Here is a 24,088-nt window from a genome sequence, read left to right as displayed (position 1 = left end):
CCCCACATTGTTTAACATCTTTATGCGCCCTCTGGCCCAGCTGGTACGGAGCTTTGGGCTGGGTTGCCATCAGTACGCTGATGACACCCAGCTCTATCTCCTAATGGACGGTCACCCGAACTCCCCCCCGGAACCATTTGCCAGATGTTTGGAAGCGGTGACAGAATGGTTCGAACAGAGTCGCCTGAAACTCAACCCCTCCAAGACGGAGGTCCTGTGGCTGGGGGGAAGGGGGCGGGAACAGGTAACGCGTTTACCCACCCTAGCAGGGGTGCAACTTACCATCGTGCCCCAAGCTAGGAATTTGGGTGTGACCATTGATGCCTCCCTGACTATGGAGGCTCAGGTCAAGAGAGTAGCGGGCCAGGCATTTTTCTACCTTCGCCAGGCCCAGCTACTAGCGCCCTACCTGTCCTCTGACCACTTGGCCACAGTGATCCATGCGACAGTCACCTCCAGAATAGATTTCTGTAACTCGCTCTACGCAGGCCTACCCTTGTCCCTGATCCAGAAACTACAGCTGGTACAAAATGCAGCTGCCAGGGTCCTCACTGGAACATCTTGGAGGGCCCACATCCAGCCGGTGCTGAGGCAGCTGCATTGGCTGCCAATTGCTGCCCGGATCCGGTTCAAGGTTTTGGTTTTAACCTTCAAGGCCATACGCGGGTTGGGACCCACATACCTGAGGGACCGCCTACCGCTCTATGTCCCCCGCAGGGCCTTACGCTCTGCGGGTGAGAACCTGTTGGTCATTCCCGGCCTGAAGGAAGCGCGCCTAGCCTCGACCAGGGCCAGGGCTTTTTCAGTCCTGGCCCCTACCTGGTGGAATGAGCTCCCGGGTGATCTGCGGGCCCTGCGGGATTTGTCAGCTTTCCACAGGGCCTGTAAAACGGAGCTCTTCCACCAGGTCTATGGTTGAGGCTGGGGTCAGCAAATCAGGGACATCGCTCCCCCCCTAGGAGTTGGAGTGTACGCTACTCCCCTATCCTTTCCTCTTCACCTCTTAATAATTGGGGGAGGGATGGGATTTTTAGCTGCCATGTTATTTAGTAGATTGATATTTTAATGGGAATTTTAATGGGATTAGTTGTTGTGACCCGCCTCGAGCCTATCGGGAGAGGCGGGAAATAAATCTAATAATAATAATAATAATAATAATAATAATAATAATAATAATAATAAGAAGAAGAAGAAGAAGAAGAAGAAGAAGAAGAAGAAGAAGAAGAAGAAGAAGAAGAAGAAGAAGAAGAAGAAGAAGAAGAAGAAGAAGAAGAAGAAGAAGAAGAAGAAGAAGAAGAAGAAGAAGAAGAAGAAGAAGAAGAAGAAGAAGAAGAAGAACAACTCTCCAATTCTGGTGGTGATGGTCACAATACAGAGTACAAACATTTAAGTCCTTTTGCCAACCTCTCCTCAAGAACTTTTATTCATTTAATGTTCACAAGCAATTCCACAGCTACCTAATATAATTTATCCTTATACTTGGAAGCAAATCTTAGTGCTCCATTCAGGCAGGATTTTCTCCACCTTCTTTGTACCCTTGTAAGTGAAGACAAAATTAGGGGTGTTTCTGCACAAGGACCAATGTTGCCAATTGGTTCCACAAAACGGGAACACTATTTTAAATAGTGGAATCTCGGCGTTACGCATACCTGCATTTGTAGTCGAATCCAGTAGCATTTCATTTGTTCCCCACAGGTTTCCGGTCTCGCAGGAATCGCTAGAAAGGAAGCGATGTTTTCTGTGCTTGGTCAACACGCACCCAGATTGGTCACAGGCTCTGGAGTACATGGGGTAGAGTCTCAAAAGAGGAGTTGTTCCTTTGTGTGGAGTTCATTTTGGAGTGTCAGGGGAGCTGTTTCTCCTGCATGTTTCACTGGGAAGGATGACGGAGGAAAATGATGCTAAAGATGGCTGCAGGTGCACCAAGGAGGAGGATATCAGACAACTAACAGAGACATAGATCCACCCTTGAGTTTGTCATGCAGGAATGAATTTATCTAAGAGAGCCTTTATCTGCCTCAGCTACTGGGAATGCTGCAGTGATACACTCCTGTGGAGTTGTCCTCAGCTGACTCACAAGAAGAGCTGAATTTTATCCAAGGCGGTGGCAACAGCAGTGAAAGGGAGGGCAAGATAGTGGCTAGTCTTGTCTCACAAAGCGTCAAAGAGTTCATGACAGTACTATTTGCCAAAGGATGGTAGTTATTGCTTTAACTAGTGAAAGTCAACCTTGTCTACTTCTCTAAAGAGGCAAGTTACTTCTCTACAACTTTAATGCCTAACTGGGCAAACCCCTCCAGCTAGTTTTAAGTAGCCAAAATCTGGCAAGGATCAAGCACTGAGGCAGCCAGATGACTTCTCCCAAACAAAGCATCTACACCCCTGATCCACAGAGACTGAAAGTCATCCAAGCAACTGTGCTTGAACCAAGCTTAGGTGACATTCTGAGAAATTGCAAGTTATGTGAGTAATTTTTTCTGTGAACAGCCACCCTCAAATGACTCTCACAATCCAGATATCTAGATAGAGGGCTATTTGCAAGTACTACAGGATTGGCAAAGCATACCTCATCAGTATCATCACCAAAAACTAAATACAAATATGGGTTGTCTCATGTTCAGTCATTATGTGCCACTTTAATTCACTATTACCACAAGCAAACAGCAAAGGATGCTTCTTCTCTTCCTAAAAGTCCTGTTTTTTAATCCATTGTGGATCCCCCCCCCCCTGCCCAGGCTTTAAAAAAGGAAAGCATTACAGCCAGTTTTCTCAGTTGTTTCTGGGCATGTTTTAAAACAGAATAGGCTTATTTTGTGAACTGATAATCCAAACAAGACCCCAAAAGCGATCCAATAAATTGACACTTTAGCCGAGAATGCTAACTTTGTTCCACTATAAGCAAATGTGTGAAAGTAAGAACTCCTGAATTCAGTGACACTTGTTATGAAATAAATAACAAAATGTATTAATACCTAAACATGGCTGTTGTTGCTTTTTCCTGCTGAATATCTGGTAGGTGTATGCAGTTTTGCAATCTGTCAAACTGTGTCAGTTCAAGGTATACTAAAGGGACTTTATAGTTTAATAAACAGATTCAGCTGGGAGCCATATAAGCATGGAAGCAGATTTCTATTCACATCTCCCTAGATGCAAACAAATGTTGCACAAATTATTTTCCAGCATTTTCTAGTCATGGCTCATTTTACCTTTTCTTTTTAATCTCTCTGATTAGCTATTTGGGAGAAGAAACAGAGCACTGAATTCAGACCCATATATCTACATTTCACTTTTTTTGACCACACAGCTGGTTGGCAGTGGGTTTTAAAACACAGATATATATTTTGTACATAAAGAAATCAACACTTTGTTTTATTAATATTTCACTTTTTTGAACCTAAAAACCACTGTAAGCTGTTGCTGAAGAAGACCTACACCTCCACCCCAGCCAGCCTCACTTGTCCCCAAAACTAACAAACTATTATACTAGAAAGAACATCAGTCAGCTTTCTCCAAAGCTTTTCTCTGTCTTAGTTCTCAGAAGGGGTTAGTGCATAGGTTCAATTCAGATGTAAATGAATCATTGCTGGAATATCATTCCCAATACAAGAAATCAGAAACCATATTTCATAACGCTCTTTAACAGTAAAGTTTCAATCATCTGTGTGTTATAGTGGTTTAAGTACTGGATTACAACCAGAAAGATCCAAGTTCAAATATCTTCCTTGGCAAGAAGTTCATTGTGATAAGGATTCCTGTTTTGCAATGTTCTTCACTGCAAATACAGAGCCGTGCTACTACGGTTTCCACACAAGTCTCCTGTGTAATTTTCTCAATCACCCTCCCTTTTACCTGCATTTTTTTTCTCCTGTTGAACTCTGGAATTCTTTTAAAAAGGGAAATCAGTAAACTGTATAGTAGTATAGCAATATAGCAGCTATCATTATTTAAAGCCCTACAAAAACAGTAGTAGGGAGGGATAAATGGTGGTTACAAATTGCAGACAGAAGGAAAATGCACACTTTCCCTTATAGGCAGCATAATAACACATTTGGACTACATTCTTCCCAATATTCTTTAAGGGAAGGATAATTTCTAATGATATTTCTTAGTATTTCACATTTCAGTTAACTGAATCAATTTGTTTATTTCTGATCTGAATGCTACTGGCCAGCCAAACCAGAATGGGTTTATTTATTTCTATTTGTAGCCCGTTCTTTCTCCAGTGAGTACCAGACTGCGTGTTTGATGCCTTTCCCTATTTTTCCCCTTCACAACAGTGTGTGGTACACTAGACTGAGAGAGAACACAGGCTGCTACCATGTTGAGGCTTTTCTCCACTTTGGCATCCATATGGCATTGTGTTCCAGTCATCCTTGCCACATCTTCAATAGACTGTTTTCCAAACCTGCTTTGCTATGATCTTTGTATTTTGAGAAAGGACACACACACACTTCAGCACAGTTCCACCCACAGCCATTTTATTTTTAAAGTTCCCACTTTTTAAAGATTCTCAGAGGAAAAAAGTTTAAAGTTATCTATGATATTGTAAAAGGTAAAATAGAAATGCAGAAAAAAAGTAACCACCTGGTTACTGAAGAAAGAAATCTAGCTTCCCATGATGAAGTATCCTTTTGCTCTTTTGAATAATATGTGAAAGTACCTTCATAATGGCGTTTCAGCCTTTTGTCTACACTCAGTATTAGCTTTGACCTGTTATTATGCTTTTCAAGCAAGCACAGAACATTTCAGAAACTTGCTACTCAGTAACCCCCATCACTGTATTTCCAAGAGGTAAAACAAAAATGCATTTTAAAAAGCTATCTTTTCCCACCTTAAAAAAAAGAATCTGACCCTCAAAAGTCTTCTCTGCTGTTTGTTCTGAACCAGGGTGTAAGCGATAAAAGCCACTTATCACTCTTACCGTAAGCTGTATTTTCTCTGATAGTCACTGCAGTAACCACTAACTACCCATCATTTGAGGAACGAAGCTGGATCTCAGCTCTTCAGCCTGTGCCCTGCCACTTCAATTCCATTATGTGCCTTGTGTTCATAGAACTGTTTGCCCACCACTTTGACAACAGCTCGAGTGTATTGCAGGTCATTTAGCATAAAAATATTGCAAGCTGATATAACCAGCATAATTGCTAAAAAGCCTCAGTAAAATCATGGCATAAAGAACAAGCATGCTGATCATATTTGTAACCGCTCTACCTTTTCTGAACAAGGTTAATTTTAATGTAAGCAGCTCTTTAAATAAGCTTATTTATCATATAATATCTAGGAAATATAGCTACATTTTTTGGAGTTTCCAGTTTTGGCTGAGAATCCTGATTACCTATTACAGTGGCCTTACAGTGCCAAGCCACAAGTATTAATATAGCTCACTGTTCTGTTTTGACTGCATGAGATCATGAATTTTTAAGGTCTTCCAACTATTTCAACAAACTTACTGGCCTGAGCCACACTGGGTTTTTTGGAAACAATCACCAAGGTTCCTCTGCAAGGGACAGGTGGCCTGGCAACTGCTACAGGAAGCTCTCATGCAGATCATTTATATTTAGTCGAGAAGAGAAAAAGCGATTAAACTTCCTCTCTCAGACATGATACATTGTTGACCGGTAACAAAAACAGGGTTGCCAGTAGCTCTGTAGTTAAATAGCAAGGGCTTCATGCGTATTTCTAAATGGCACTAACTTATAAATTACAGTACTCCATAATTAATAGTGGAATCCAGAAGAACAGGTGAAAGATAAGAATGTAATGCTCATATTTTAAGGATGACTGAGCAGGATACCAAAGCAAGGAAAAATAAGCTGTATTTTGTTTTTATAACAGAAAAATACAGTTCACAAGGTCAGACCCAGTAATGTTCTCCATCCATAAGAAAGCCTGCATGTTGATATGTAAACAGGTTACATTCCATCCACCATCCAACCTCTACAAGGATGAGCCGATACAATAGATAACTAGCAACCCAGGATTCATAAACAAATTTTCCTTGAACATGTATTATTATTTAAAATATTTTATCCACTTTGCATTAAAAATATACAGTCATTTTTAAAAATTAAATCTCAGAAACAAAGCCACTGGGTGATAACACACAGCACAATAAACCCCCATTTATTATCAAAGGCACACTGGTTTCCACACATTGTTTTCAAAGGCTTTTTGGTTTCAATCACATTTCCTGTGGAAGGGTGTTTCTTTGCTTCATGGCTGCAGTAGAAAAGATCTTGCTCCCAGAAACAAACCTTGTCTCCTTGAACGATGGAGAACAAATTAGAGTCTCATTCACAGATGACACATGCCATGGTGGCATGGGAAAAGATTGCCTTTCTGAGATACTGAGGGCTTGCAGACTAGCACATTTTGCTTGAGTACTGAAACAAATGGTAAGCCAATATGCTTTTTCAAAGGCAACCAGAGAAGTATAACTCCAAATGTGTGATTTGAGAAGAGTTTTCAACTATTTCACTAATTAAGCAGCAAAATACATAAAGTTCTGAGGGTGAGATGAAGCAAGAAATGTTTTACAAACATACTGGGGTCACTAAGTAGCATAACTTAAATACTCAACATAGTACACTGGAACTAAAACAGGAGAAGAATATTGCATATGGTAATCCAATTTATGTATTTATACTCTGCTTTTGTCCCCAGAGGGGATGCAAATTCTCTTTTCCACTATTATATCTAATCTCGGTCTCCAGGAACCTGGCCTAACACTCTAACCACTATACCATGCTGGCTCTACTTTAGTTCATCAACTGGTTCTGAGAGAACTGTGACTGACCCAAGACTTCATATGAATGAATGAGGAATGAACCTGATTCTCCAGATTAAAGTCTGCTGTGCATATCTGCTATGCCATGTTGATTTTTTAAGAGTGCTGTGTCATCATTGGTGGCAACCATGGAACTGTGTTGTATTATAAATGTCTCTACACATTGTACAAGTTGTTGGAATATGCAAGATCTATAGTGTGCATGATTAAAAAGAACAAGAAGAATATCCTACAGGAGGCAACGGAGGAGATGTGTTTTTAGCATAGTTTGATCAGGAACTTCCTGATAGTTTTTTTTTTCCAAATTGCTAGGCACAGGGGCAAGTTCAGCACTCCAAGAACACTCAAACACAGATAAAAATTTGTTTTGGCATATCAATGAGCGTAGGCACAATTCCAAATGCAGAGGGGGTGGCTCACGCAAAATGCTCCTCCCCTGCTGCAGCCAGCAGATCATAGCCCTATGGGGAGGAGAACCCTCAACAGGCTCTCCCACAGGGATGAGTGACCCTCTGGTGAAGCTTCCCCTAACCATCAGGCCTGCTGGACCCAAGGAAGGTACCCATGGGTGTAAACCTGTATTGGAGCTCTTCCAGCTACCCCGACATGTAAGGTTGGTGACTTCCCATCTGTGGAATTACCACCCTATCACATGTGCCGCTTCCTAAGGAAGCTCCCCAAAACCAACTCAGCCTGTGTCCTCATTGGCTTAATGGAGACTTTCTTCTCCTTTGAGCATATTTCCTCCCTGCTTGGCTCCTGAGCAGACAGAATAATTGCAGAGAAGAGTTAGGAATCTCTCTCCTTTTTCTATACAAAGTTTGTTTTCTGTTCTTAATAAAATAATCTTTTAAATAGCCTTGCGCGCCACACCTCTTTAAGTCTATTAACAGGGTTGTGGGCTCAGATAACAATATAATAGGTTGAAGGCAATTTAAGGCATCACCTATTCTGGATGGGGTTGAGTTCCCCTTGAAAAAAACAGTCCTATAGTCTGGTTGTCTCAGGCCTATTGCTGGATAAGCAAGTGGTAGCTGTGGCTTCAGCTGGTTGCAGCCTTTTCTGGACAGAAAAGATCTGAGGACAGGTTTATGCCCTAGTTACACCTAGATTGGATTACTGCAATGCATGCTATGTGAGACTGACCTTGAAACCGCCTTAACTGTTTTACAATGTATTTTGTAATGTAAATTTTAAATTGTTAGCCACCTTATTGGCCATTGTCAGGGCAGAAAGATGGGATCTAAATTTGTTATAGTCTGCCTATCTCACTGGGACTCAAGGTGGATTACACAGAGTGAGTCAATGTAATCAAAAAGATGAGAAATTGAATAAACAATGAAATAGGATTTAGATTGTTGAATTAACCAGAAGTCTAAAAATAGAACTGAAGCAAAGCATAAGTGTTAACATGATAGATTAAATGATGCAAAATTACACAATAAGATCCAACCTGCCACAAATTATGCACAGCAGTAGAGATCATAGTCCCCAATACTTTTATGCAACATAACTTGCTCCACAAGAAGAAAGGGGAACTGAGACAACTAGAGCGAGTTTGGAGGAAGACTCATGACGAAGAATCGAGAGCATCTTATAGAATGCAGTTAAGAGCCTATGAGATGGCGGTGAAGTCAGTGAAACGCAACTTTTACTCAACTAGCATCGTGTCTACACACTCACGCCCAGCACAATTATTTAGGATAGTTTGATCTCTCATTGCCCTCGATGAAGAGCACCAAAATAATAGCCAATTGGACATTAGCTGGGAGGCATTTGTGAGTCACTTCGCAGACAAAATCCCGACTCTCCGCCATGACCTCCCTTCAACTTTGGACACAGAAAGTGAACTGGAGGCTCCATGGCTGCCTTTGGAGAGAACAATGAGTTACTTCAGATGACTCTCATCAGATGAAGTGGACAGGATACTAGCAACAATGAGGCCAACCACTTGCCCACTAGACCCGTGTCCATCGTGGCTCCTAAAAACAACAGACATAAGAATAGGAGCCCCCCTCCAGGAAACAATCAACCTCTCCCTTTAAACAGGAAAATTCCCAGAGGGATTAAAAGAGGCAGTGGTACGCCCGTTGCTCAAAAAACCATCCTTGACTCCGCAGGTGCCTGACAACTACCGGCCCGTCTCGCATCTGGCGTTTCTGGGGAAGTTGGTTGAAAGGGCTGCTGCAGGGCAAATATCAGCATTCCTAGAAGAAACTTCAGCCCTTGACCCATTTAAGGGCTTCTGGCCTGGCCATGGGGTGGAGACAGTGCTAGTCGCCCTGATGTATGACCTCCGCCGCCAACTGGACCGAGGCGGGTCAGCGCTGCTGATACTATCAGACCTGTCAGCAGCGTTTGACACAGTCGATCATGAGCTCCTAGCTCACCGCCTTGCTGACACTGGGATACAGGGGACAGCCCTCTAATGGCTGATCTCATTGCGAACAGAGGGTAGCAATAGGAGAGAGAGTATCTAGCCGTCACCAGCTCACATGTGGAGTCCCACAAGGAGCAGTCCTCTCTCCTAAGCTATTTAATATCTTCATGCACTCTCTTGCTCAGCTGCTGCAGATGTTTGGGCTGGGTTGCCACTAATACGCAGATGACACCCAGCTCTTCCTCCTGATGGATGACTGCCCTGACTCCCCCCCAGAATCTTTAGCCAGATGCCTGGAAGCAGTGACAAAATGGATCAAGCAGAGTCATCTGAAGCTCAACCCTGCAAAGATTGAGGTCATGTAGTTGGATAGGAAGAGACCATGGGAGGAAGCACGCCTGCCCACCTGGACGATCTGCAGCTCCTAGTGACTCACTCCACCAGGAACCTGGGCGTGATCCTGGATTCTTCCCTTACAATGGAAGCCCAGGTCACAAAGATAGCACGGCTGGCATTTTACCACCTCTGCCAAGCCAAACTACTAGCGCCCTACCTGGACCCAGAGCACCTAGCCACAGTGATCCATGCGATGGTCACCTCTAGACTGGACTTCTGCAACTCACTCTACGCAGGCCTACCCTTATCCTTGATCTGGAAACTACAACTAGTGCAGAACACCGCAGCCAGGATTCTCACTAAGACGTCGTGGAGATCTCATATACAGCCGGTACTCCAAGAACTTGGCTAGCTCCCAGTTCAATTCCAGATTAAGCTTAAGGTTTTGGTAATCACCTTTAAGGCCATATGTGATCTGGGCCCAGTGTATCTGAGAGACCGCCTCTCTGCCTAAACCCCCAGAAGAGCTCTACGCTCCGCCACCTCCAACTGGCTACAGATCCCTGCCTCTAAAGAGGCACGTTGGACCTCAACGTTGGCCTTTTCAGTCCTGGCCCCCACTTGGTGGAATGAGCTCCCTGAAGAGATCAGGACCCTGCTGGGACTTACACAATTCCACAGGGCCTGCAAAAAGGAGCTCTTCCACCAGGCATATGGTGGGGCCGACTGACCCATAATATCTACAAGTCCCCTCCAGACTGAGAGACGGAACCTGCTGAGGGAGTGTCAAAGTTATTGTTGAAGTGCTGTTCTAGTTGTTCTGGTTGTTGTTGTTATTGTTATACTGTTTTATTGATTTTGATAGTTCTATGTAAATGTTCCAAAATGTTTTATGTTAACTGCCCAGAGCCGAAGGGCGGTATAAAAATTCAAATAAATAAATAAATAAACAAATAAATAAATAAATAAATAAATAAATAAATAAATAAATAAAACATTGTGAAGCGTTTTTGTACAAAATAAACTTAAACAGTAAGGGGCCAGAATCAATGCAGTAACACCATGTAGAAAATGCCAAATAATCGGTTATAAGGATATGAGAGGAAGGTATAAATGTGTTCAAGGAGCTGAAAACTCTGGTAAACTATACACAACCAGGTACTTTGGCAAGGTGCATAGCACTGCTTTCTGCAGTAGTGGGTGGGAGGTATAAACAGATCCCCTTCCACGAAAGACTATGTCCATGTAACTTTGGCCAAGTAGATCTAGGGCATGTTCTCCTGAGCTGCCCCTTTTATGCTTAGGCCCAAGTAGATTCATCCTCCCTCTGGGTCAGGGCCAACAACACAGCCATTGTAAACAACACAGTCATAGTTAACCAATTATTGTCTGATGAAGCACCAGTAATTACCAAATCAGTAGCCAGCTTCTGTCTGATAGTTCTCAGAGTTTATGGAACTGATAGGGCATGCTTTGTGAACTGAGAATATCTATCTACCTGTATACTTCTTAAACCCTATTAAACTGGTTAAGGTTAATATTGTCCCTATTATCTAGATAATTTAGATTTCAGTCCTAATCTATTTTTTAAATTTTTTATTCTTATTTCTTATTTCTATTTTGTATGTTAGTGGTAAGTTTTTATTAAGTATTTGCTGTACTGTTTTTGGTATTTACTCCTATGTTATACCGCAATAAACTACTGTACTACTTTACTATACACAGCCAGTATTCTGTACAAATCTTAAAAAATAAAACCAGTAGAAAATTCCCAGTGTATTAGCTCTGCTTTCATAATGAGTATGGGTAATTTGTAACTCAATGGTCTGAGAAGAAATTTAGAGGAGAAGAATTCTGGAAGCTTCCCTACCAGCAGTGTCTGTAGTTCAGTGATAGAGCATCTGCTTGGCATCTCCACTTAAAAGGACCAAGCTGTGGGTGATATTAGATCCTGGAGTGCCACTTTCAGTCTGATTACACTTGATGGACCAATGATGTGACTCAGTATAAAGCAGCTTTGTGCATGTTTATATGCACTACATTTTAGTCAGTAATGTAGTGCTGTTACTGAAAATCAAAGCTACAACTCTCAGTATAGTTATTTGAACTATTTGGAAGTAAAACAACTGAAATCATCTTCAGATGGTAAGGGAGGTGGGGAGGAAGAGGAGGGGCCCTTTCTGATGTTGTATTGTGCATAAGTTGATCTCAACCATATGGTGGAAGAGTGCCATCTTCCAGGCCCTTCATAATGTGTCAGCTCTGATAGTGACTGGATCTTAGCTGACAACTCATTCCACCAGGCTGGGACCAGGGCCAAAGAGGCCCTAGCTCTGGTTGAGATCAATCACACTTCTTTGGGGCCGGGGACTACCAGTACATTGGAATTTGCAGAGCGCAATGCTCTTTGGGGGACATACTCAGAAAGGAGGTCCCTCAGGTTGTAGTGGCATCGCAGGAGGCCAATTGCATTTCGAATAGGATAAGTGACATGTCTGTCTTTCTTTCCATTCTACCTATGTTGCTGAATCACAATGCCACATATTATGTTAAGTGAGAAATGTGTTTTCTTAAGTTCCTTGTAATGCAGTTGTATGATATTAATGGGAGCTTTAGTTTTCTGGTCCCTATAGAAATGTAGCTGCTTCATTAGAGAAATGCTGCCGTTGGCACAAAGCCAAGGGGGTTGCAAGTGTTCTCTGGACAAAAGGCTTGGCAGTCTTCCATGAGATACTGAGGCAAGTTGCTCTCTCAGACACCTGTGTCAGGGGGGGGGGGGCGGACCGTAGGATAGATAACGGCAGAATGCCAGCTTTAACTGCCAGTCAGCAACCTTACTTTAACCAGCCTCATTTAGATACTAGAAATGACACCCAATTTTGAAACCCAAACTCCAAATGGGCAAGCACCAAGTAAGTTAATTGTTAAACTATAATCAGATCTGATAAGGAACTAAGTGAAGAGTGGACAGTTGAAACCATTACTTAATCTTGGGGGGAGGGGCTGTACAGCTGTATATAAGCAGCTGCCCAAGTTTCTGCTGGATGGGGAACAACACTACATCTCGGAATCCTGCCAAGAAGAAGGAAGAAGCCCCTGATGAACCTGGATCTTCCTCCAGGTTCTTTCTGCTTACTTTGGGGTAAGCTGCAGGGAGCCAGGTAGAACTTCTTGGCTATGAGGATAGGGACTTTTAATAGGTGCAGGAAGATAGCAATCTTGCTTGATATGCTATGCCAATGTTTGATATTTGCCTGCTAACTGAAATGAATATGTCTTTATTTATGCTTGTTTGATTTTTAATTGCCTGCCTAATAAAAGTACAAGATTCTCCCTTTTCCATTGAGTGTCTCATTACATCCAGATCCAATCAAGAACCTTTGCCAGAAAACATTTGACAAAACACAGGTACACAGTTCCCAGACCTTGTCTGTCAACATAAATCAGCTGCATCACTACTATTCACTGCAAAATTAAACCCAACACTTTGGCTGGTTGTTTTAAATGACTCTACCTCAAACTCCATTGAATGTAATACTCTGTCCCCCTCCTCCACCGTGCTGTGTGTTCGCTTCTATACAGTGAAAATTGTCATCAGGAAAACTAAGCTACTTTATCTAACTTTGCTGCTATTAGAAGAACACATTACTCATATATCTTGTTTTCTCTGCTGCCTGTCATGAAAATGCGTCATCAGAGAATGTTATTGTCAGATACTTTCTATGAATTTTAGCAACGGCTTACTACCTTCAGGGTTATATATTTTGATTAGCTAAATTTTCTCCAGATGAATATAAAACATTATGAAAAACGGAACTCTCTCGCAGCTCCTGAAATGAGAACTAAATTTTCAAGATGCTGCCTGATTAGCAATCCATACAATTACATTCTTGCAATGTTGTACACATGTTAGTGTAACTATCCAACATATTGCTGAATGCTAGCATTCACCAAGATACACTAGTGAAGGCTGACAGTCAGCTAAATGACCGTTTATGCACTGAAGGTTTCATGCTGTGCTGCAGGCTGGAGTTTTAGTCGTGGCAGGTTACCCCACCTCTTTCTGCACCCACATGGGGGAGCATTTGGCCTGGCGCACCTCATCCGCCCCCCCATTTGTGCTCCTGCACAAGAGTTGGGGCAGTGAAGTTCCCAGTGCATAAACGGTCAATGAGATGATCACCATTCACTGGTATAAGTATGACAGGCAGGAATATAGCAGTGAATGCTAAGATCACCAAATATAATTTTTGTAATTTTATGCAAGCATTTTCCAATGTTAGATATTTTAAAAAATAGATTACTTTCAGAAAGAGATTGTGATATGCTGAAATAATTCACTGGGTCAATATATACAGCTAGTTTCAAGGTGTCTTTATAGGAACTCTGGATTGTCCGGCAATGGCTGGCAATACTGTTTTTCTTGAAAAATCAGAACACAAAAGTATGTAAATGCAAACAAGTGCTAAATGTTTTAGTTACTCCTTCAGATCAAGCACAGGAAATTGTCTTTGGTACTTTTAAACCTTCTGGTAATCAATGATCCTGTACAGGATAAATTAAAATGTCCAAAAAGTACCACTTACCAGTTTAAGGTTGTCCTATCCTGATTTCTTGTACCATTTCAGAGTACATCTAGAAGGGGAAAGACAAGTCCTTTTTTGAGAAGATTTGTCTTTAAATATCATATTCAAATTATGTTACACGAAAATGAAATTAACATCTTCAACTACATTTAAAAATAAATTCAATTCTACTTTTTATAGATGTGACCATTATATTCATCATAAAATCATGACAGGCGTGTACAACAGGAATAGAATTCTACCAATTTTTAGGTCTACAAAAATCAAAAGATCAGATGTGATAATATTTCTAGCATAATGGCAGCTGAGAAACAGAAAGTACATCCATTTCCATGACAAAGATAATAATGAGATGGGAAATCAGGGCACAAAACTAATCTGTTCTTGAATATTATGCTACTTTGGCTTGAAGTGGTTATCTGTTCCATTCAGATAGCCAAATTTCAATGAATTTATAGAGCCACTCTGCTTTGAAGCTTAATATTGCTATTCTGTTGTCCCCTCTGGAGACTTGACGTGACCAAGGAGGTCTTTTTCGATCATTGCTCAAATATACTTAGAAATTAGTTTTTACAGTATTTTATTTAAACTGATTTCATCTTCACTATCAGCAATGGAATCTTTTAGAGGTATAACTATCCTGTTCCTTCTTTCATATAAAGCACAAAGTCAAAAAATGACACAGCAATATGGGTTCCCAGTGAAATCTGTTTTAAGGTGGCTACTGGGCCTACTGTTTCAATGGAATAAGCCATGTCTATGCAACAATGCAACCCCCCCCCCCAAAAAAAAAGCCAATATGGAGTATGAGGAAAATCCTGTAATCTGGTTTCAAACTGGCCTTCGCTGGGCAGCCATTTTACATATTTCAGCTATATTTTTTCAGTGTTTTCCTCCCACCCCCTCCATGCTTAGTAAAGTGCTCAGAAGAAAAAACTGTTGACCTTTGAGTAGCTCAGCAAATTGATTGCACCCTCATGACCTCTTGTTCTACAGCATGAGCAATTTAAACAACAGAAAATCAAAATACCTACATTGTAGAAAGAGTACAGCATAACTGGCCAATGTTTAATGTAGCTGAAATCAGAATAAATTTCATCTTTCACTTTCACATTTTTTAGGCTGACTGCAATAATTAGTTCTTAAAGGCCAAACTATTCCTCACTGAATTCAATTTTTTAAAATACCTTTTAGGCAGGCAAAATGTAGCTGATAATATTGCTCAGAATACCTCCTATAAATTACCTTCTAATATTTTATTCTTTTATCCTTTCATTTCCATTTAGCCTAAGAATTGACTGATTATGCACGGCAGAGCTGCACCGGGCCACCAGCAGTTTCGCACGGTGGGGCAGCATGCCCCGCCGCTTCCCTTGTATGCATGGGGGACATAATCCCCCAGTGCACAATCCACCCCAGAGTTGAGCATGCACACTCACAACTCTAGAGCTGGAAGGTCTCACTGTGCCTTGTGGCAGCAGCAGCAGCACCGGGGAGGGGAGGGGAGGGGGTCCCACTGCAGGATGATGGGGTAGAGGCATGCCACTATCCCACCATTATGGGGGGCATTTTGTATCCCTGCAGGGACACCATAGGTAGGTGGGAGGAGCTGGACCTTTTCCTGTATGTACAGGCTTGGCCTGGCTGAGCCTCTGCTGACCATAGCGGCAAGCAAGGAAATGAGGAAGTATCCGCTTCCTCTTGCTGTGGGCCATCAGAGGCCCTACAGCTGGCCAAGGCTGGGAGGGGACCCAGATGGTGTCATGCATAAGCAGGGATTAGCCCCGTTCCTTCAGGCACCAGTTCACCCTTCCCCGCCCATGCATAATCGGTCCATTGTTTCACGTGATAGGGACTTGGTGCCTTACAGGTGAGCTTTCCTGCATCTTGATGGTCCTGTGGTCTTGATGGACCACAATGTTACAAATGGATGGTGCTCATAGAGGTGAATCAGAGAACACATGCTGTTCCACTGCTCTGCCTATGCAGATATTCAAGGCAAACTGATCGATCCATTACTTAAAAGGTTCCCAGGATGTTCGGTTACAGACCAACCAAAGAGACTGTTAACATTCGGTGACAATCCAGCTTGCTAAGTTTCATGCCGCTGCCATGAAAATACAATTTCTTGAAGTAAGATAATTTTAAGTTTTATCTCTATGCTATGTCTTAACTGTACTATACCTTATAACCATAGTACTATGGTCTGTTATGATTTTGTTTGTATAACTTGCTCTAAACTATTGTAACAATAAACGTTGACTTTGACCTAAAGAGACATATACAGACCAGAATCAAAAAGTTGACATAAGAAACCAGTTGTCCTAAATGTAGGACTTGTCCTGTATGGAAAGAGCCAGTGTGGTGTAGTAGTTAAGAGCACTGGTCTCTAATCTGGAGAACTGGGTTCCCTTCCTCTCCCCACAACATACCCCCTGTGAGGTAGGTGTAACTGAGAGTGCTCTGAGAGAACTGTGACTGGCCCAAGGTCACCCAGCTGGCTTTATATCAAGAAGTGGGGAATCAAACCTGGTTCTCTAGTCAGTGGTCCCCAAACCTCGGTCTGGGGACCGGGGACGGGACCGGGGCCAGGGCCGGTCCGTGGATCAGTCGGTCCCGGGTCATGGCTCCTCCTCGTCCTCCTCCCTGGGGCTGCCTCAGGAACTGCCCTGTCATTCTGCCACCGGCTCACCTTTGCTGCTCTCCAGCGGCCACCATAGCTGGGGCTCCCCCTCAGTGTAGCACTGCGCAGCTGCTGCTGGCAGCACCCCCCAGTGGGTGGTGAGAAGTCAGGGGCACCAGCGGGAAAGCAAGTAGAGCAGGGGCTCAGGCGGCAGTGGCAATGTCCCTCGGCAAAAGACTACCCCCCCCCCGGGCCTCAGTAAAATTGACAAGCATTGACCGGTCCCCAGTGATTAAAAGGTTGGGGAACACTGCTCTTAACCAATACACCAAACTTGCTCTCATATATTGGATATAATGTATATTGGCTACCATATACAAAGCCCTTCATGGCCTTGGACTCTCATATCTGTAGGACTGTCCCTTGCCCTGTGCTTTACCATGACAGCTTCATGCATCTGAGCAGGACCTTCTGCAGTTGCTACCCTGTTAATAGGCAAGATCAACAAATGTCCAATCATGTGCATCCTCTGTCGTGGAATGGCTTGCCTGATATTGTTCCTGACATTCTGCAGACTTCACAAAACAATTATTCAGCAGGGCATTTTTTACAAAGGGCTTTACTATAACATAATGATTCAGCAAGATGTTTTGATAATGGATGACTGCCCTGACTCCCCCCCAGAATCTTTAGCCAGATGCCTGGAAGCAGTGACAAAATGGATCAAGCAGGGTCGTCTGAAGCTCAATCCTGCAAAGACGGAGGTCCTATGTTTGGGTAGGAAGGGACCATGGGAGGAAGCACGCTCCTAGTGACTCACTCCGCCAGGAACCTTGGTGTGATCCTGGATGCTTCCCTTACAATGGAAGCCCAGGTCACGAAGGTAACACGGCTGGCATTTTACCACCTCCGCCAAACCAAACTACTAGCGCCCTACCTGGAAACAGAGCACCTAGCCACAGTGATCCATGTGATGGTCACCTCCAGACTGGATTTCTGCAACTCGCTCTACACAGGCCTACCCTTAACCTTGATCCGGAAACTACAACTGGTGCAGAATGCCGTGGCCAGGATTCTCACTAAGACGTCATGGAGATCTCATATCCAGCTGGTACTCCAAGAACTCGGTTGGCTCCCTCTTGAATTCCGGATTAAGTTTAAGGTTTTGGTAATCACCTTTAAGGCCATACGCAGTCTGGGCCCAGTGTATCTGAGAGACCGCCTCTCTGCCTAAACCCCCAGAAGAGCTCTACGCTCTGCCACCTCCAACTGGCTATGGATCCCTGGCCCTAAAGAGGCATGTTGGGCCTCAACAAGGGCCAGGGCCTTTTCAGTCCTGACCCCCACCTGGCGGAATGAGCTCCCGAAAGAGATCAGGGCCCTGCCGGGACTTACACAATCCGGACCCTTCCTCATCACGGACTAATCCCACCTCTACCCCCCTTACCGAATTATATAGTCCGTGGCGCCCGTGACGCCACGGGCGGTTTAAAGATGTTTATAAACCAATTCTGGGTTAAATAGCCCTCCAAGCCAGGAAATTCATAAGAAAGGATAAGACAGTATTTGCTTACAGTGATGGTAACTAAACCAACTAAACACATCAGTGTGCATACACAAACCCTCATTTGGAGATGTGGATTTTGGAAGGATGGGGATCAATAAAAAAGATGGAACACATGGGTCAGCACACATCATATTTGAATCCAAGTGTCTAATAATCTTAAAGCACAATCTTTTCATAAACAGCGAATTTGATGTTGCCGTTTGCTCTTTTTGGTAAAAGAGAGAAGGATAGTAAAGAAGGGTTCTCTTCATTGCTATTGGAGAAAAGATAAAGAAAATGGACTCTCAGTTGTTAAGCATGAATAGAATCTCTATGGTGAGGACTGCAAATAAAGGAGTTGTGCCATGTTTTTACTAGGAAAAACTGCAAGATCAGTTCTGCACAGGCTAATCTCCATGTCCACATGATTTTGGTGCTGGCCCAGCCCCCTTGCAACCCTGACCTGCTTTAGGCCCTCCATTGCCCCACTGGAAGGAAACACCAATATTTCCGTGTCCCCTTTTTCTCTGTGGGCACCATCGGCAGCCATGCTGGGCCAGCCCAGTGTCCTGGTATGGTGTCCTGGTAGAGTCAACAAATGCCCTATTCTACTCTTTGGTGCTTCGCAATGCCACGGTGCCAAATGAGGCATTTTTTAATTTGCACAAAAGCGGGATTAGCTTGTTATGCAATCCCACTGTGCAAAAAAAAAAAAAAATCAACCACCACCCCTGTGCAGAACGTTTCCACCCCAGTTGCATCATGGGGATGCAGAAATCCAGGGCGGACAGGGCCACCACCAAAATGTGGTGCCACTGATGCAGAATGAGTACAAGTGAGCATTCAGGGACTTGCCATCCTCAAGGTGGGGTTTGGAGAGCTCCTAGAATTACCCTGGAGAAAATGGCTGCTGTGGAAGGTAGATTATGTGGCACTTAGACGCTGTTGAGGTTCCCCTCTTTCCCATGCCTCAGTCCCTCCAAGTCTGCATCCTCAAATTGCCAAGCATTTCCCAAGCCAGAGGTGACAACCCTATTTAAAAAATTATTGATTTTTTTTTTACAACCAGTGCTGAAGCAAGAGGAGTAGGATGGGTGTCTAATTCACAAATGAAATTAGGCGAGGCCTACAAGGAGAGGCCTACAGTGGCATCTAATATTTATGTCCGGGGTCCTAGCTGCAGAGAGAAGGTGGTGTGGTTGGAGACAAAAGCAGCACTAAGTACAAAGAAGTCTACCTGTTGTACGACAAAGACTCTTGGACTTGAGGATTAGGGCTTTAAACGGGAATGCATTATATTTTTAAAAAGTTATATTCTGCAACTAGTTATTTTCAGCTAGAAGCAAGCCATTTGTTAGAGCTTAAAATAATTTCAGAATTGTCTTTGTGCTTTCTACATATCGATTTTCAATAGAAGGATAATTGAAACTTATGAATGTTACTAGAAATATAAAAGCCAGGACAACAGCCATTTATTTTCTTTAGAAGCCTAAAATAAGAATTTGGGGAAATCCTCTCAATATTCTTTCCAGGATCAAAATTTACACACCCAGATTCTGATAGTGAGCAGGCTTTCCCATTAATAATAGGGCTGTGCAATTGTTTACAAATGAATGTAATAGAAAAGTACTATTTGGTTACTCAAATACTTATATACCATCCTTCTCCCCAAACAATTGGCCAAGACTTTTTATAAATGTAAACTGCAGCATGTTGACACTAGAAACAATAAAGTCACAAACAGCAGCTTCAATCCAAGGCCATCTAAAGGTGATAAACTTAATACACTTTCATGGCAGCCTGCCCCTCAGCACTTATACACGTGCTAAAAGAGTCATAGATAAGGCTAGCATAACCTGAACTTTCGTGTAGGAAGGCACATGCAAAAGATATGGAAAGCTAGCACATACATACATGCTAGAAGAGATCGTAGTTCAGATGCTGTTACACTAAAAAGAACTGATGGAAATACCAGCAAAAATGTAGGTAATGGAGCTAATCCATTCTACCATGCCTTTAGGGATGCCAATCCCCAGGCAGAACCTGTCAGTCCCCTGGGATTATAATTTATCTTGACTAAAGAGATCAGTTTACCTGGAGAAAATTGCTGCTTGGAGGGTAGACTCCATAAAATTATTCCACTGAGGACCCTCCCCATCCCAAATCCCGTCCACTCCTGGCTCCACCCCAAAGTCTCCAAGACGTCAGCGCTGGCCTGTCCCCGTCCTAGGCCTGGTGTTGCCTCACAGAAAGGATATGTGGATATTTTCACATTCCCTGGCCTGCTGTGGGGGCCAACAGGGCTATAGGGTGTCCCAGCAAGGATTAAAAAATGCCCCAGTCACCTCCGCAGTGCTTTACAGTGGCACAGGGCCAAATCAGGCATTTTTAAATTTACAAGTAATATTTCTTATTTGCACATAATAACGCAATCCCATCATCATGCAAATAACACACACACCTCACAATCCCTCCGTGTGCTGGAGCTTTTATGCCCCAGCTGTGTCATGGGGATGCAGAAATCTGTGGAAGATGGTGTGCGCCACCATAAAAGGTTCCCCGTAGTGACATAGGAAGCTGTGGGGTATGCTGCCCGAAGCGGCACCCACCAGTGCAGAATCGGTATCTATTTGCTGTCTAATTCTATCTGCTTTTTTTTTTTTTTTTGCAAAGCTATATGCAAGACATTTCATACTCCATAATGCTGGCTGTCTTCTTGAGTCAGTCACACCTCTCTTGCCCTTGCTCTATAATGCTGCTTGCTTTCTGGGGGTGCCAGATGTAAGAGGGAGTCAGGGATCAGGTTACTGGGAATTAAAATTTGTGCATGGCAGAGCTACCAAGGATAGCACGTTAGTTCTACTCTTATCTCCATCTCTCTCCAATTTGTTGGAATAATCACTTTAGAATGGAGGACAACCCCTGAGAATTTCATCCTAGCTCGGTGGGAAATGGGAACAGTAGAGTTAGAATGTACTGCTCAACCAGGTTATTTCCAAACTTCATTACATTGAAGTAAGTAAAATCTAGACTGTGCCCAAATAAAAACCCAAGTAAACAACATACACCTTACAAGTATTAATACATATGCATATTCTTCAGAATGGATGGTGTTCTTTGTAATAAGTTTTGTCTGTTTTTGTACTGTGATATAGTAACCTTGAAAGTATATATATAGTAACCTTGAAAGTAACATCTCTCTTGTTTATATAGGCTAACTTATTTTAGCTATGTAATCAGAATTTGCCCAGCCATTCAATAGTGGTTCAATGCACTTTGTCCTGAATTCACTTTAGATCACAATGAAGTACTTAATGACAAATTTTCACTGGTCAGGAGGGATCTTCCATCATTCATCAAAATATTGGGTTGGTTCCCAGAGAAGCAGCCCACATTCCAATTTCCTCAGCCTCCCCATAAATGACAAAAAAAGCACTGACAGAGGTTACAGGATACTTGTGAACAAAAAAATCAGTGTGGCAGATTGAGGGGGGAATATCAAGCAAAATCACTCCCCCTTCTTCCTTTATTGTTGAAAAACTGCTTGTCCTAGCGGGGAAAGTATTTTAGTCATTATCTGTATTTCACAAATCAGTGAGGCTTCTTCACAAGACCATACCCTGATAGAGCAGGTGAAGTCTACTTTCTCATTCATAGCCATTAAGCAAAATTAGAAATTAGAACATCTCTGTATTTACTAGCTGTGAGCTACTAATTAAACAGCCTTTTAAACTAGGAAACTGTTGTACTAATGGCCAGTACTATAATTTCCCCAACTATTGAATGTGAGCTGCACAATTAAAATCTAAAATGAAAGATTCATGGAACAGACCACCAAATGCTCTTCTTTGTTTCTGGCAGTAGATGTTAAATTATTAAGCTAACAAGCTATGCCTGCATTGTTAAACCCTAGTGAAGCCTGATTTATATGGTGACAGATTAATGTAACTATTCAAACAATAAATCAAAGATTAACTCTGCTTTGTTATTTTTAATTAAGTTTTGTGTCAATTAAACTGAAATATACTTAAGAGAACAGTTATTTGCACATTGGTGTTGAGTTTCACTTATGCCCAGAGGTTTTAGGGAACCATTCTTAATTACAGATATTAAATAACATGAACAGACCAACACAAAATTGGAGATTGAAATATAGGATAATTAAACAATGAGTCAATGGCTGAAAAATATTTTAGTAGAATAGTAGTAATCTGATCCTAGAGCTTGAACTTTCTGAAAATGTGATATATCCCTAGAATTTACATATATCAAAGTTTGCAGAAAATGTTGTGGGACTTCCACAATCAAAATCATATGACTTGGTTACAAACGTTATCTCACAGGTACACTGAATGAATATCTGACTAGCATATGGTATATCAACATGTCATTTGCTTTTTCTCTTTCAATTATTCAAAACTTGATTATCCATCATTTTAACATATTTTTCTAGAAGCAAGATTATCGGCACACAGACTTCCCGGGGGGGGGGGGGAGTGAAAACAACCATAAAAGGATCTGAAAGAAATTCTCCTTTCAAACCTGCTATTCTCGTACAGAAATATAAAAGGACTCATGTGTCCCCCAACAGAACAACAATGGGGTGATTGGGGAAATTATGGAAGATGAGGAAAGATTAAGTCCCTACCATCAGCTCTCTGGCCAAGGTATGGGTACATATGAAGGGGAGGAATTTCATCCATCCCAACTGATCTTCCTCTCCACACCATCTGATTTCACTACCCATCATAGCCACCACAATTTCTCCCATTTTCCTTCCTTCCTTCTCTCGAACCTAACTCAGCTCTCTCATATGCCACTTTCTCTCCAGTCCTTCCTCCCTTCCCTTCATTTCTTCCCTTACTCCAGCCCTCATTCTTCCTCATTCTCTCACTTTTTCCACATGGGGAATTAGGCCCAGACCAGTGCTTGTCTGGTTGTGAGGATAATCCCTGCTTCCACACAATGTCAGCACTGGCCCAGGCCTGTCCCAGTTCAGGCCCTTTGTTGTCCCATGGCAAGGGAATGTGGATATTTCTACATTCCCTTTTCTCAGCACCAATGGGGCCTATGCCAGGGTGGGCCCATGTGGCAGGGAAGAGTTAGACTTCCAGGGCCAGCTCCTCCCCCACCCTGGGTTGACCATGGTGTCTCAGAAGGGACACAAAATGCCCTAGGTGACTCCATGGTGCTGTGCAGTGCAGTTATGCTAAGGCGACCAGATTGTCCCACTTTTGAAGGGGCATCTGGGGGAACCTGGCAAATTGTACTTATGTTGAAATTAAAAATATATATATTAAAGGTAAAGGTAAAGGTATCCCCTGTGCAAGCACCGAGTCATATCTGATCCTTGGGGTGACGTCCTCCAGCGTTTTCATGGCAGACTCAATATGGGGTGGTTTGCCAGTGCCTTCCCCAGTCATTACTGTTTACCCCCCAGCGATATATATATATATATATATATATATATATATATATTACAATACTATTTTTGCTATGAAACTTTTTGTTGCTCCATATAGACCAAAATTTTAATCAAGAACTCCCCTGGTCAATGGGGTCCCGCTTTACCAATGTTAAAATCTGGTCACCTTATGTTACGCCACACTGCCAGGGTTTTTTTTTCTGTTTAGGAATGCGTTATTGGTACTGTGTTCCTAAACATGGAGGGAAAGGCCCCCTCTGCCCCCCTGCATGATGGAACCTTTCCACCCCATCTGTCTTACCCTGAGGCAGAAATCCAGATGGGGACATCAGCAAAATTGGTCCCCTGTGTGGATGCAGAAAGCGGTCGAGCAAACTACCCCATCACAAACACCCAGGGGCAGCC

General features: G+C 42.7%; 1 long non-coding RNA gene across 2 annotated transcripts in view; it reads right to left on the bottom strand.

Annotated features, from left to right (window-relative positions):
- LOC143840068 (uncharacterized) overlaps nucleotides 1-24,088 on the bottom strand; it is a 332,902-nt gene that overhangs the window by 305,925 nt on the left and 2,889 nt on the right. For both annotated transcript variants that reach the window (XR_013231999.1, XR_013232000.1), the window contains exon 2: nucleotides 14,090-14,138. This is a non-coding gene — a long non-coding RNA (uncharacterized LOC143840068). The remainder of the gene's footprint in view (nucleotides 1-14,089; nucleotides 14,139-24,088) is intronic.

Source organism: Paroedura picta, chromosome 6, assembly GCF_049243985.1.
Source record: "Paroedura picta isolate Pp20150507F chromosome 6, Ppicta_v3.0, whole genome shotgun sequence".
NCBI classification, from domain to species: Eukaryota; Metazoa; Chordata; class Lepidosauria; order Squamata; family Gekkonidae; genus Paroedura; species Paroedura picta.
The sequence above is the reverse complement of the archived record's forward strand: the minus strand, read 5'-3'. Positions and strand labels throughout refer to the sequence as shown.